This window comes from Pteropus vampyrus, unplaced genomic scaffold (genome assembly GCF_000151845.1).
Source record: "Pteropus vampyrus isolate Shadow unplaced genomic scaffold, Pvam_2.0 Scaffold10, whole genome shotgun sequence".
Classification (NCBI taxonomy): Eukaryota; Metazoa; Chordata; class Mammalia; order Chiroptera; family Pteropodidae; genus Pteropus; species Pteropus vampyrus.
Window position 1 is genome coordinate 8969408 of NW_011888791.1, and position 9992 is coordinate 8979399.

The window sequence follows — 9992 nt, forward strand, 5'->3', positions numbered from 1 at the left end:
CCTCCCAGGATTGGTGAGATAGAGCCATATGCACACATAGTCCAGAAGAAGAGTTAAATCTAAGTAACATAAACCTAAGTAACATAAAACTTCTCAGAGCATACATGCTGAGAGTCTTCTATACACAGAGCAGAATGATGAAAGTGTTATCATGGAAGAGGATCAGAGCTCTTATTTTTTTCCAAATGCTTTGTGTTAAATGGTGTTTAATCTATTTGTTCACAGGAGGATCGCAAATATCTACCTATAAATTAATGAAGTTAACACAAATAAGTCATTCCAAATACTTAAAGATTTCTATGCCTCAATTTTATTTAGCTGAGAATAAATTCATGAGATTAAAGTTCATTTCAGGTTGTGCTTGAGAGTGAATCTCTGAGATTTAACTGCATCGTTTAAATATTCTCTGAGCTTTGCTGTAGTCACCTCTTGAAAAGGTAACACTTAAAATGTCCCCAGAAGAATTTAATAGAAACTATCTCACAGCTCTTAATGGTAATTCCATTACACCTCAATCTTTAATAAACATTTGTTGAACTTTCACCATAAGAAAAATGCATTTTTGTTTCTGGGAATTCAGAGATAACCATGGTATTTTGGTTCCATTATGTAAATGTAGTTTCAATTTCCTCAAGGTTGCATATCTACTGATTGAACTGAGGTTTGAATATAGGTATTTCTGATTTCAGAAAGCCATTTGCTTATATATTTTAACTTCCCAGCATAATCCCCAACTAGAGAAGCATAGCATCATGTGGCATGTAGGAGCAATTGTGTAATGACAAAGAAATATACGCAAAACAAAATAAATAAAATAAAACTAAAATGAAAAAAGTGCAGTTAGACAAATGATATAGAAATGTATAAGTTCTCTGGCTTATTGGGAAGATTTAAGATAATACTATTATAGAAATTTCTTAAAAGTTCTTTATGTATTTTTAAAATTTGGTTATATTTTTCTGTCAAATAATTAATTTCTTCTTATAAGAGATCATGTTCCAGACTTAGAATTAATAAGATCAGATGAGATCAGGGGAAATCCTGCTGATTAACTATTAGTGGCCAGAGCTTCATAATTGCCATGAAGAATTAATAGGTATACAGGCCAGACTATACCAGGGTGCTACTGTGATATATAAAATAAAATGATGTCTGATAAAGTGCTATGGAATTTGAACAAGTTTTGCCAATTTAGAGATTTTAACACTCTTTAACATATATAGGTCTATATTAAGTCTGCTAATACATTAGAATTTACATTATTATATTTTAAGGAATTATAAAGCTACAGTTTGGAAAAGAGTTTGATTTTGAAACAATGTTAGACCACGAGGAAAAAAAAATAGACTAAAAACTTCAGAAAAAGACTGACAAATAAAAGGATATCTGATTTTTGACAAATGTGGCACTCATTTGTCATTATTGCAGATCACTGAGGAATTTCATTCTTTTCAATAAAAGGTGTCAGTTCCAATAGATGTCTAAATGGACAAAGCGTAACATTATCCTACCTTACCCCTTAAAAATTCTTCTATAGGGGGACTACCAATCCAAATAAGAAAATAGAAAATTTTCTATACTATGGGTTAAGAAAAAAATTTTAATAAGCACTAAAATAAACCAAAAAACAAAAAAACAAAAACAAACAAACAGACAAACAAAAAAACCCAAGAATGCCCTAATCATTAAGGAAAAGGTTATGAATTTGTGAATTTGGGTTATATTAAAATTAATGAGTTTTGTTAATTAAAACAAATAAACAAAAATCTCTAGCTTTGTGAAAAGGCAAGCCAGAATGGTTAAATAGTAACAAAACATGTAACCGGCAGAGTTCTGTACCCAGAATGTATTGATAACAAAAACTCTGCTAAGCTTTGGCAATGTACACCTCCCTAAGGAAACCTACCTGTTGGCTCTTACATAACTCATATTAGACTTTTTTGAAACCAGATTTCCAAGCATATGTGATATGAAAACATGTTCAATCAATTGCAAAGAATTTAATACACCTTGTGAGCAGAGACTTGCACTTAGAATCATGCCTCATTTGGAATCTATGCTTGTTTTGCTTCCGCCCTTTCAAATTTTTTCTTGGAGAAGCCCCCTGAACTTGCACATAAATAGCACAGTACTCCCTTGTCAAACAATGGTTAAGTTCAACTTAATTTTAGAATCTTATCGGGGCATCTTTTTCCTTACATATTAACAATATAAATAACTCCTGAAACAAACAAGAAGAAAGTTAACTCAAAATGAACAAGAAAAACACATGCAATTGACTAGTAAACTATGAAAATTGTCTCAACTTTTATAACAATCTGGGCCACATATATTAAAGTAATATAGAGAGACAAAATTTCACCTCTACCCTCTCAATATTTTTTTGCCTAGACCTGATTATTAAATTGACATAAGACAGATCAACAGAAGAAAATGCATGTAATTTATTTACTGTAAATTTTATGTGACTCAGGACCCTTCATAGGAAATGAAGACTCAAAAAAGTGGCAACACCTAAATGCTCTTATACCAGGTTTAATAAAGAGAGGCAATTGTAAAAATGTAACTAAACTGTGTGAGGAGTATAAAAGAAAATAATAATTATTTTAACAAGATCTGTTTGTTTGTACAGAATTCTCTCCATTTAAACTTCCCAGCTGGTGATAAGAATGTTATTTTTCTTCTGGTATAGGGAAGACATCTTTCACATGGGAAATTCATCTTTCGTTTTTAAGACAAAGATGGAAGGTCAGTGTGCTCTTCATGCACCTACTGTTTTTCAAGTCTCTTTAAGTCAAAATAGTCAATATGCCAGAGTAGCATACTTTTGGATAGCATGTTCTGAATTCCAACAATGAAGTGAGGTAACTACATATCTGCTGAAATAAATCTAATGAAAAAGAATTGAACTTAATGAGGTTTGGCAAGGATGCGAAACAATCGTAGTCCTTACGTGTATTGCTGTGAAGCAGGGAAGGTGAAACTGGTACTTTGCAAAAATGGATGACGTTTACTAGGGTTGAACATATGCATGCCCTATTACCAAACAAATCTCTTCTAGAGATACAACTAACAGAAGTAAGCATATATTTGCACCAAAGAGGACAATGTATTCCTAACAATATAATCTGTCGTAGCTTACATTGAAAGAAATTTGACAGGAAAATGAACAAATATATTGTGACATATTCTTAAAAAAGTAACTGTACAGAAAACGAGATAGATAAAAAAATATCACCAACATATTAACAATAACAACAAATCTGGATAAAAACATACTTACTAGTTTCATTTATATGATGTTAAAAACAAAACAAAAAAATATAATATTTGGAGAATAGTGGGAATCTTTGGTGAGGTGTAATGACTAGGTTGAAGGAGGCTTCTGTAGCAATGGCAATGTCATATTTCTTGTGCAAGAGTGATTGTGCAGGAGTCTTGACCTTGTAAAATTTATTAACATATAAGCTTATGATGTGCACATCTTTCTGTATGTATGCAATATTCAATTTAAATTTTTTTAAAAAGAAAAAAAAGAAGAAAAATTCTAAGAAGAAGGTAGCATAGATTTTTAGCTGCTCTTCTCTTAATAACTCCTTGTCTAGAATAATATACCCATAAAGAACATGCTGGTCTGCCTGGAGGGTGTCTTTAAAATGTTAATTCTGAAATCTGGATGAAATGAACTTCTAATCAGCTGTGTTAAAGACAGATGATTATTCAGATCCCAGAGGAAGCCTGACAGATAGGAGTCTGAATTTTTTTAATAACAGAAATAATAGTTAACATTTGTTGAGTGTCAGACATAGTTCTAATAGATTTACATATATTTTTTCATTTAGAATGAGCAACGAGGAATCCATTGCTTTTTGCCAGTGAAACTTTATAGTTTCTCATTCTTCGGATATTTAAAAATGTCAAAGTGTTTGTAGTGGCAGGGTGAATGTTTCCCAGTCTTCACAAAATGTGGAAATTGTTTATTGTAGCTGGAGAGATCTGAGAGTAAACACCCCTATACATGCATATGCACACCCTATTGCCTCAGTCCAGATAGTTCATCAAATTAGCAGAATTGTTATTATTTTGCCTAGTTTTTTGGCCCCTGACTCAAATGTCTAGAAACTAAGGATTCTCAACTGTTTTCTATTTTCCTGTTACCCAAAATAAACCAATATTCTTCTATATGCCAGTACTAAAGGAATTCACCACCTTGATTATGAAAGAAAAATTGTAATTATTTTAAGGTAGATTCAGCAATCTAAAAAACTCTCTTATTAAAATTAAAAACTGAGAAAGACAAAAAGAAATTTTACAGAAGTGACAACTTTCCCGGTTCCATAATGAGTGGAATAGAAAAACTTTTTGAATGATATGCTATCATAAAACCATAACCTTCATATTTGAAACTGACAATAGATCAACAAGGAAAAATGTGATCAACACTGAAGCTGTAGAAAACCGAGTGCAATATTTCAGACATTAAATTTTTTAAGATAATTGATGGCAAATATAAGTAACAGTGTAAGAGACTTGGGAGACAAAGAGAGGTGGCCAATGTTAAAGAAATAAAATTATTGCACTTGTTAAAATGGTAAAGAACTATTGAGGACTATTGACAAAGGTGTTAAGACTACCAGTTAGAGAAGAGAGATCAGACTCAACTTGGAATAGAGCAAGGACATTTATAGCGAAAACAGAATGGGGGTAAGGTATGGGAAATTATTAAGAGAGAGCAGGGATAGGGAGATTCTTGCCAAATCTACTTAGATGGATTCTTGCTGAAGACAGTCTAGTGTGATCAGATATCAGAGATGGAGAGATTCTAACTAAACCGATTAAACATGATTTTTGCTACAATGGGCAATGCAAGCCCAGTAAGGAAGGCGCTAAAGTCTAGACTTAGCTTGGGAGATGATTCAGAGGTAAAAGAGTCTTTGTTAACTAATATATGAAAAAATGGACCATTTCAGAATGAGCGGGAAAAAGAACCTAGAAAAGAAACAAAACTTAGTAAATAAAACAAATAAAATTAATATCAAAAGATAAAGAAAACCTATTTTTTCAAAGTGAATATTGTAATTGAATTGCCAGTAAGATTTTTTATTTTTAAAATGTTTTTCAAGTCAATCATTTTGATTGAAACAATATTTTTTCTTTTTTATAAAACAATATTTTACTTTATAAAAATTATTTTAAAGTTTTATGTTGGTGTTTTGTTGTTACTGTTATTTTCAAAGTTAACTTATGCATATAGATAAGAAATAAAAACTAACCACTTTTCACCCTAGATTTCCATGATAATACCCAAAAACAACCGTGTTGCCTATTCTTGGTAATCTTTCCAGAAATATTTTTTCCAGCTTTATTGAGATATAGTGACATATAACATTATGTAAGTTTAAGTGCTGATTTTGATACACTTTTATATGATTACCACCACAGAGTTAGCTAACACCTCCATCATGTCACATAATTACCATTTTTTTGAGGGGATGAGAACATTTAATCAATCTCAGCAATTTTCAGTATAATCCAGTATAATTAACTATACTAACCATGCTGTACCTTAGATTCCCAAAACTCATTCATTTTCTAACTGGAAGTTTGTACTCTTTGACAACATGTCTCTGTTTCCCTGACCCCCAAGCCCGTGGTAACGACTATTCTACTCTCTGTATCTACATGTTCAACTCCTTTAGCTTTCATATGTAAGTGATAACATAACATTTGTCTTTTTTTGACTTAAGGCCCTCAACATCCATTCATATTGTCACAAATGACAGGGTTTCCATCTTTCTCGTGGCCAAATAATATTCATATTGACATCTTTATCCACTCTATCCATTGTAAGATGTTTCCTCATATTGGCTATTGTGAATAATGCTGTAATAAACATGAGAGTGCAGGCATTTTTAATTTATTGAGAAACCTCCATAGTAGCTCTACCAATTTACGTTCCCACCAACAGTGTAAAAGGATTCCTTTTCCTCCACATTCTTACCAATACTTCTTATCTCTTGTCTTTTCGATGATAACCATTCTAATAGGTGTATGGTGATATTTCATTGTGGTTTTAATTTGCATTTCTCTAATAGTTAGTGATGTTGGGCATTTTTTCATGTACTTATTGAATATCTGTAACTCTTTTTTGGAAAAACACCTATTTAGTTCTTCAATATTTTCAATTGAGTATAAGACAGTTTCATTTCTCTAATCTCCAAATTCTGCCCTCTTTCAGCAGGAAGCTGTCATTACCCCTTCTCTCTGAAGATTGAGGAATGATAAAATAGAAGGGAAGAATTATAACTCCGTAAATCTTCACTTCTTTAAAATGACTTTTTTCCTTCTCTTTCCCCTTGATTCAAACTGGCCTTAGGCTCACTTGCTTCTTTTCTTTCCTTATCTTTCTGCATATGTACAACTCCCTTAATCATTAAGCCCTTAGGTCTGCATCAAACAGCCTTAGGAACAAAGCCTCAGAAATAGCCTGTCAGTCAAACCAAAGATAACATCTTGCAGCACCACACCTATGAAGGCAGAATGACCCTACCAGTATCCTCTTAACAGACAGAACCACAACCCCACCAGCCATGAGACCAGGCCATGAAACCAGATGGGATTGTTCCATGGCTGATTCCAGAACTGAACAAATTGATCAATTACCTGTCCAATCCTCCAATCAGTAGCACACTTGACCCCAGCTCTCATAGTTTCCCTGACTACTAATTTTTCCCTGTATACTCTGTACTCCTAAGACACCTGGAGAGCCAGGCCTTTGAAAGATAGCTTGCCTATGTCTCTGGGACTCACAACTCTAATAAACCTTACTTTCTTTGCTGAAAAAAGAAATGTGGTATATACATACAATTCAATATTATTCAGCCTTTAAAAGAAAGAAATCTACTATTTTTGACATAAATGAATCTAGAGGACATTATACTAAGTGATATAAGCCAGTTATAGTAAAACACTGCACAATTTCACTTATATGAGGAATCCATGACACTCAAACTCATAGAAGCAGAAAATAGAATGGTGATTCCCAGGGGCAGAGGGAGGAGGATGTAGGGGATTGTTACTCAATGAGTATAAAGTTTCAGTTACATAATATGAATAAAATCTAGAGCTCTTCTGTACAACACAATATCCATAGTTAATAATATGGCGTTGTGCACTTTAAAATATGTAAAGAGGCTAGCCATAGTGTGTTCTTACCACAATAAAGCAAACAGAAAAAAAAACCAAAAAACACACATACATACAAAAGAACATAGGAAAATTTTTGGCACTGATGGCTATGATTACCACTTTGATTGTGGTGATGGTATACAGATTATGTCTACATGCAAACTCAACAAAATATGCATAGTAAATACGTATATTTTTTCATATGTTAACTGTACCCAAATAAAGCTTAAAAATACATATTTTGAGGAAAATCCCTGGCTTTCAGGGATAAAAAGAAAATAATACAAGCTTCCAGAGAGAAAGTACACTTTATTTATAGGGCAAAGATAATTCTATAATATTTAGGCCTCTCGTGTGCACCAGGAAGTCAGCACATGGAAGAGCAGTATCCAAGCTCTGTTGAGAAAAAAAACTACCATTTTTTTCTACCCAATCATATAACAGTCTTTTTTTACGGCCAATAAAAAAGAAACTTTTTTTAAAATTTACTATTTTGTAAAAGGTACTAGAGGATATCTATGAACAATAACTGAAGGAGAAAAAAATTATAGCGATGTATCTGATCAAATGGCAATTTAATCAAAACAAGAATTTCAAGGCAGGCATAGAAAAGATGAAAAGAATAGAAAAAGAATGATCTTTTGGCATTTTTATTAACAGTTGAAATGGATTGTGATGTGCCTTGAAGTTTGTGTGAAACTTTTGTATAATAATTATTGAAATAAAGGTGATATAATTATAACAACAATAATGTTAATACTCTCAACTAACTCATGAAAAGTCAAGACTTGGTGAGAGAGGTTTTTTAGTAAAAACATTCTAAATTATTTTCTGATGATGGTGTACACATATTAAATCTTGTGTAAGAATATATTTAATTGTGTGTGTCATAATTTAACATATTAATAGACAAATAGTATAATTGTGAGGTGATGAATGTTACCTAAATTTATTTGGTAATCATTTCACAATATACATAAGCAAATCATTATGTTGTGCACCTTAAACTAATATAATCTTTTATGTCAATTATATCTCAATAAAACTGGAAAAACAAAATGGTTATAAAAAAAACAAATAAGAGGGCAAAGTGATTTAGAGGACACACTAAGAACAAAAATAAGGCTAAAATATAGAAAAGAATAGCAGTAAGAAACAACTAAAATGAATAATTTGGGGTAGTGGTTTTTTTTGCTACTGAGTTTTTTAAATTAAATTTCTTGGGGTGACATTGGTTAATAAAGTCATATAGGTTTCAAGTGTACAATTCAATAATATGTCATATGTGTATTTTACTGTATGTTCACCATCCAAAGTTAAGTTTCCTTCCATCGCCACATATTTGATCTCTTTTATCCTTATCTACCTTCTCCTTCCCTGCCTTCCCTCTGGTAACCACTAAACTGTAGTCTGTGTGCATGAGTCTCTGCTTGTTTGTCATGTTCATGTGTTGCTTTCAATTTTATATTCCACATATGAGTGACATATGGTTCTCAACTTTTCCTGACTTATTTTACTTAGCATGATAATCTCAAGATCTATCCAGGTTGTCACAAATGGCAGTATTTTATCTTTTCTTATGGCTGAGTAATATCCCATTGTATATATGTGCCACATCTTCTTTATCCAATCATCTATCTGAAGGATTCTTCAGTTGTTTCCAGATCTTGGCCACCATGAATAATGCTTTACGAATATTGGGGTGCATATATTTTATGAGTAAATGTTTTCAATTTTGGAGGTTAGTGTTAGGTAGGTAGTTAGGCATGAGTGACAGGAGCCAAGGCCCAGCTCTGTAACCACAGAAACTTCCCTTGAAGACCTTCCTTAAGGACCTCCCAGAAATACCTCTCTTTTAGGGTTATAAATTACCCCAAATCCTACAGCACAAAGGCCATAAAAGCTGCTGGCCTAAACCACCTACACGCTCATTCACAAAAAGTACTGCCCATAACTTCAGCCACATTAAACCTTCATTTTAATCTCATGACTATGCCTGGAAGTTCATGAATCTAATTATAACAGACTGAATTCAGTAGGCAGAAAGTTGTATAGCAGCCAATTGTCAGTCAAGATGACCTCACATACGGATCATCTAGAACCTCACATCATGGCCCAAAAATAAACAGACTTTCCCATTTCTTCATTGTTACAGCATTCCTGGCTGGAAACCTGCCCCTCCCTTTGGCACATACTGTCTTATCTCTATCTCCTAAATTCTGCAGGGCTGCAGCCCTCTCTAGCAAGGCCTGTCTCCTTCTATAATGTACTTTCAATAAATTTTACTTAGTCTCAATCTCGTCAACCTGCAATTCTTTACTGCATTGACAGGAAAGAACCGAGGGACAACACACAACGCCACAGTCCACTGTACTTCACCTCCTTCTTCCCCATGCCACTGGGGTGATGCCAAATTTCACCTCATCCCACCGGTGACAGTAGATACCCAGAAGTGGGATTGCTGGGTTGTATGGTAATGTTATTTTTAATTTTTTGAGGCATCTCCATACCGTTTTTCATAATGGCTATACCAATTTACATTCCCATCAGCAGTGTATGAGGGTTCCTTTTTTCTCACACCCTCTCCAACACTTGTTATTACTTATCTTGATGATGATAGCATTCTAACAGGTGTGAGGTGGTATCTCATTGTGGTTTTAATCTGCTTTTCCCTAATAGCTAGTGAAGTTGAGCATCTTTTCATATGTTTATTGGCCATATATATATATTCTTGGGAGACATGTTTGACCTCAAAAGCAAAAGAAATAAAAGCAAAAATAAGTGAATGGGACTATATCAAACCA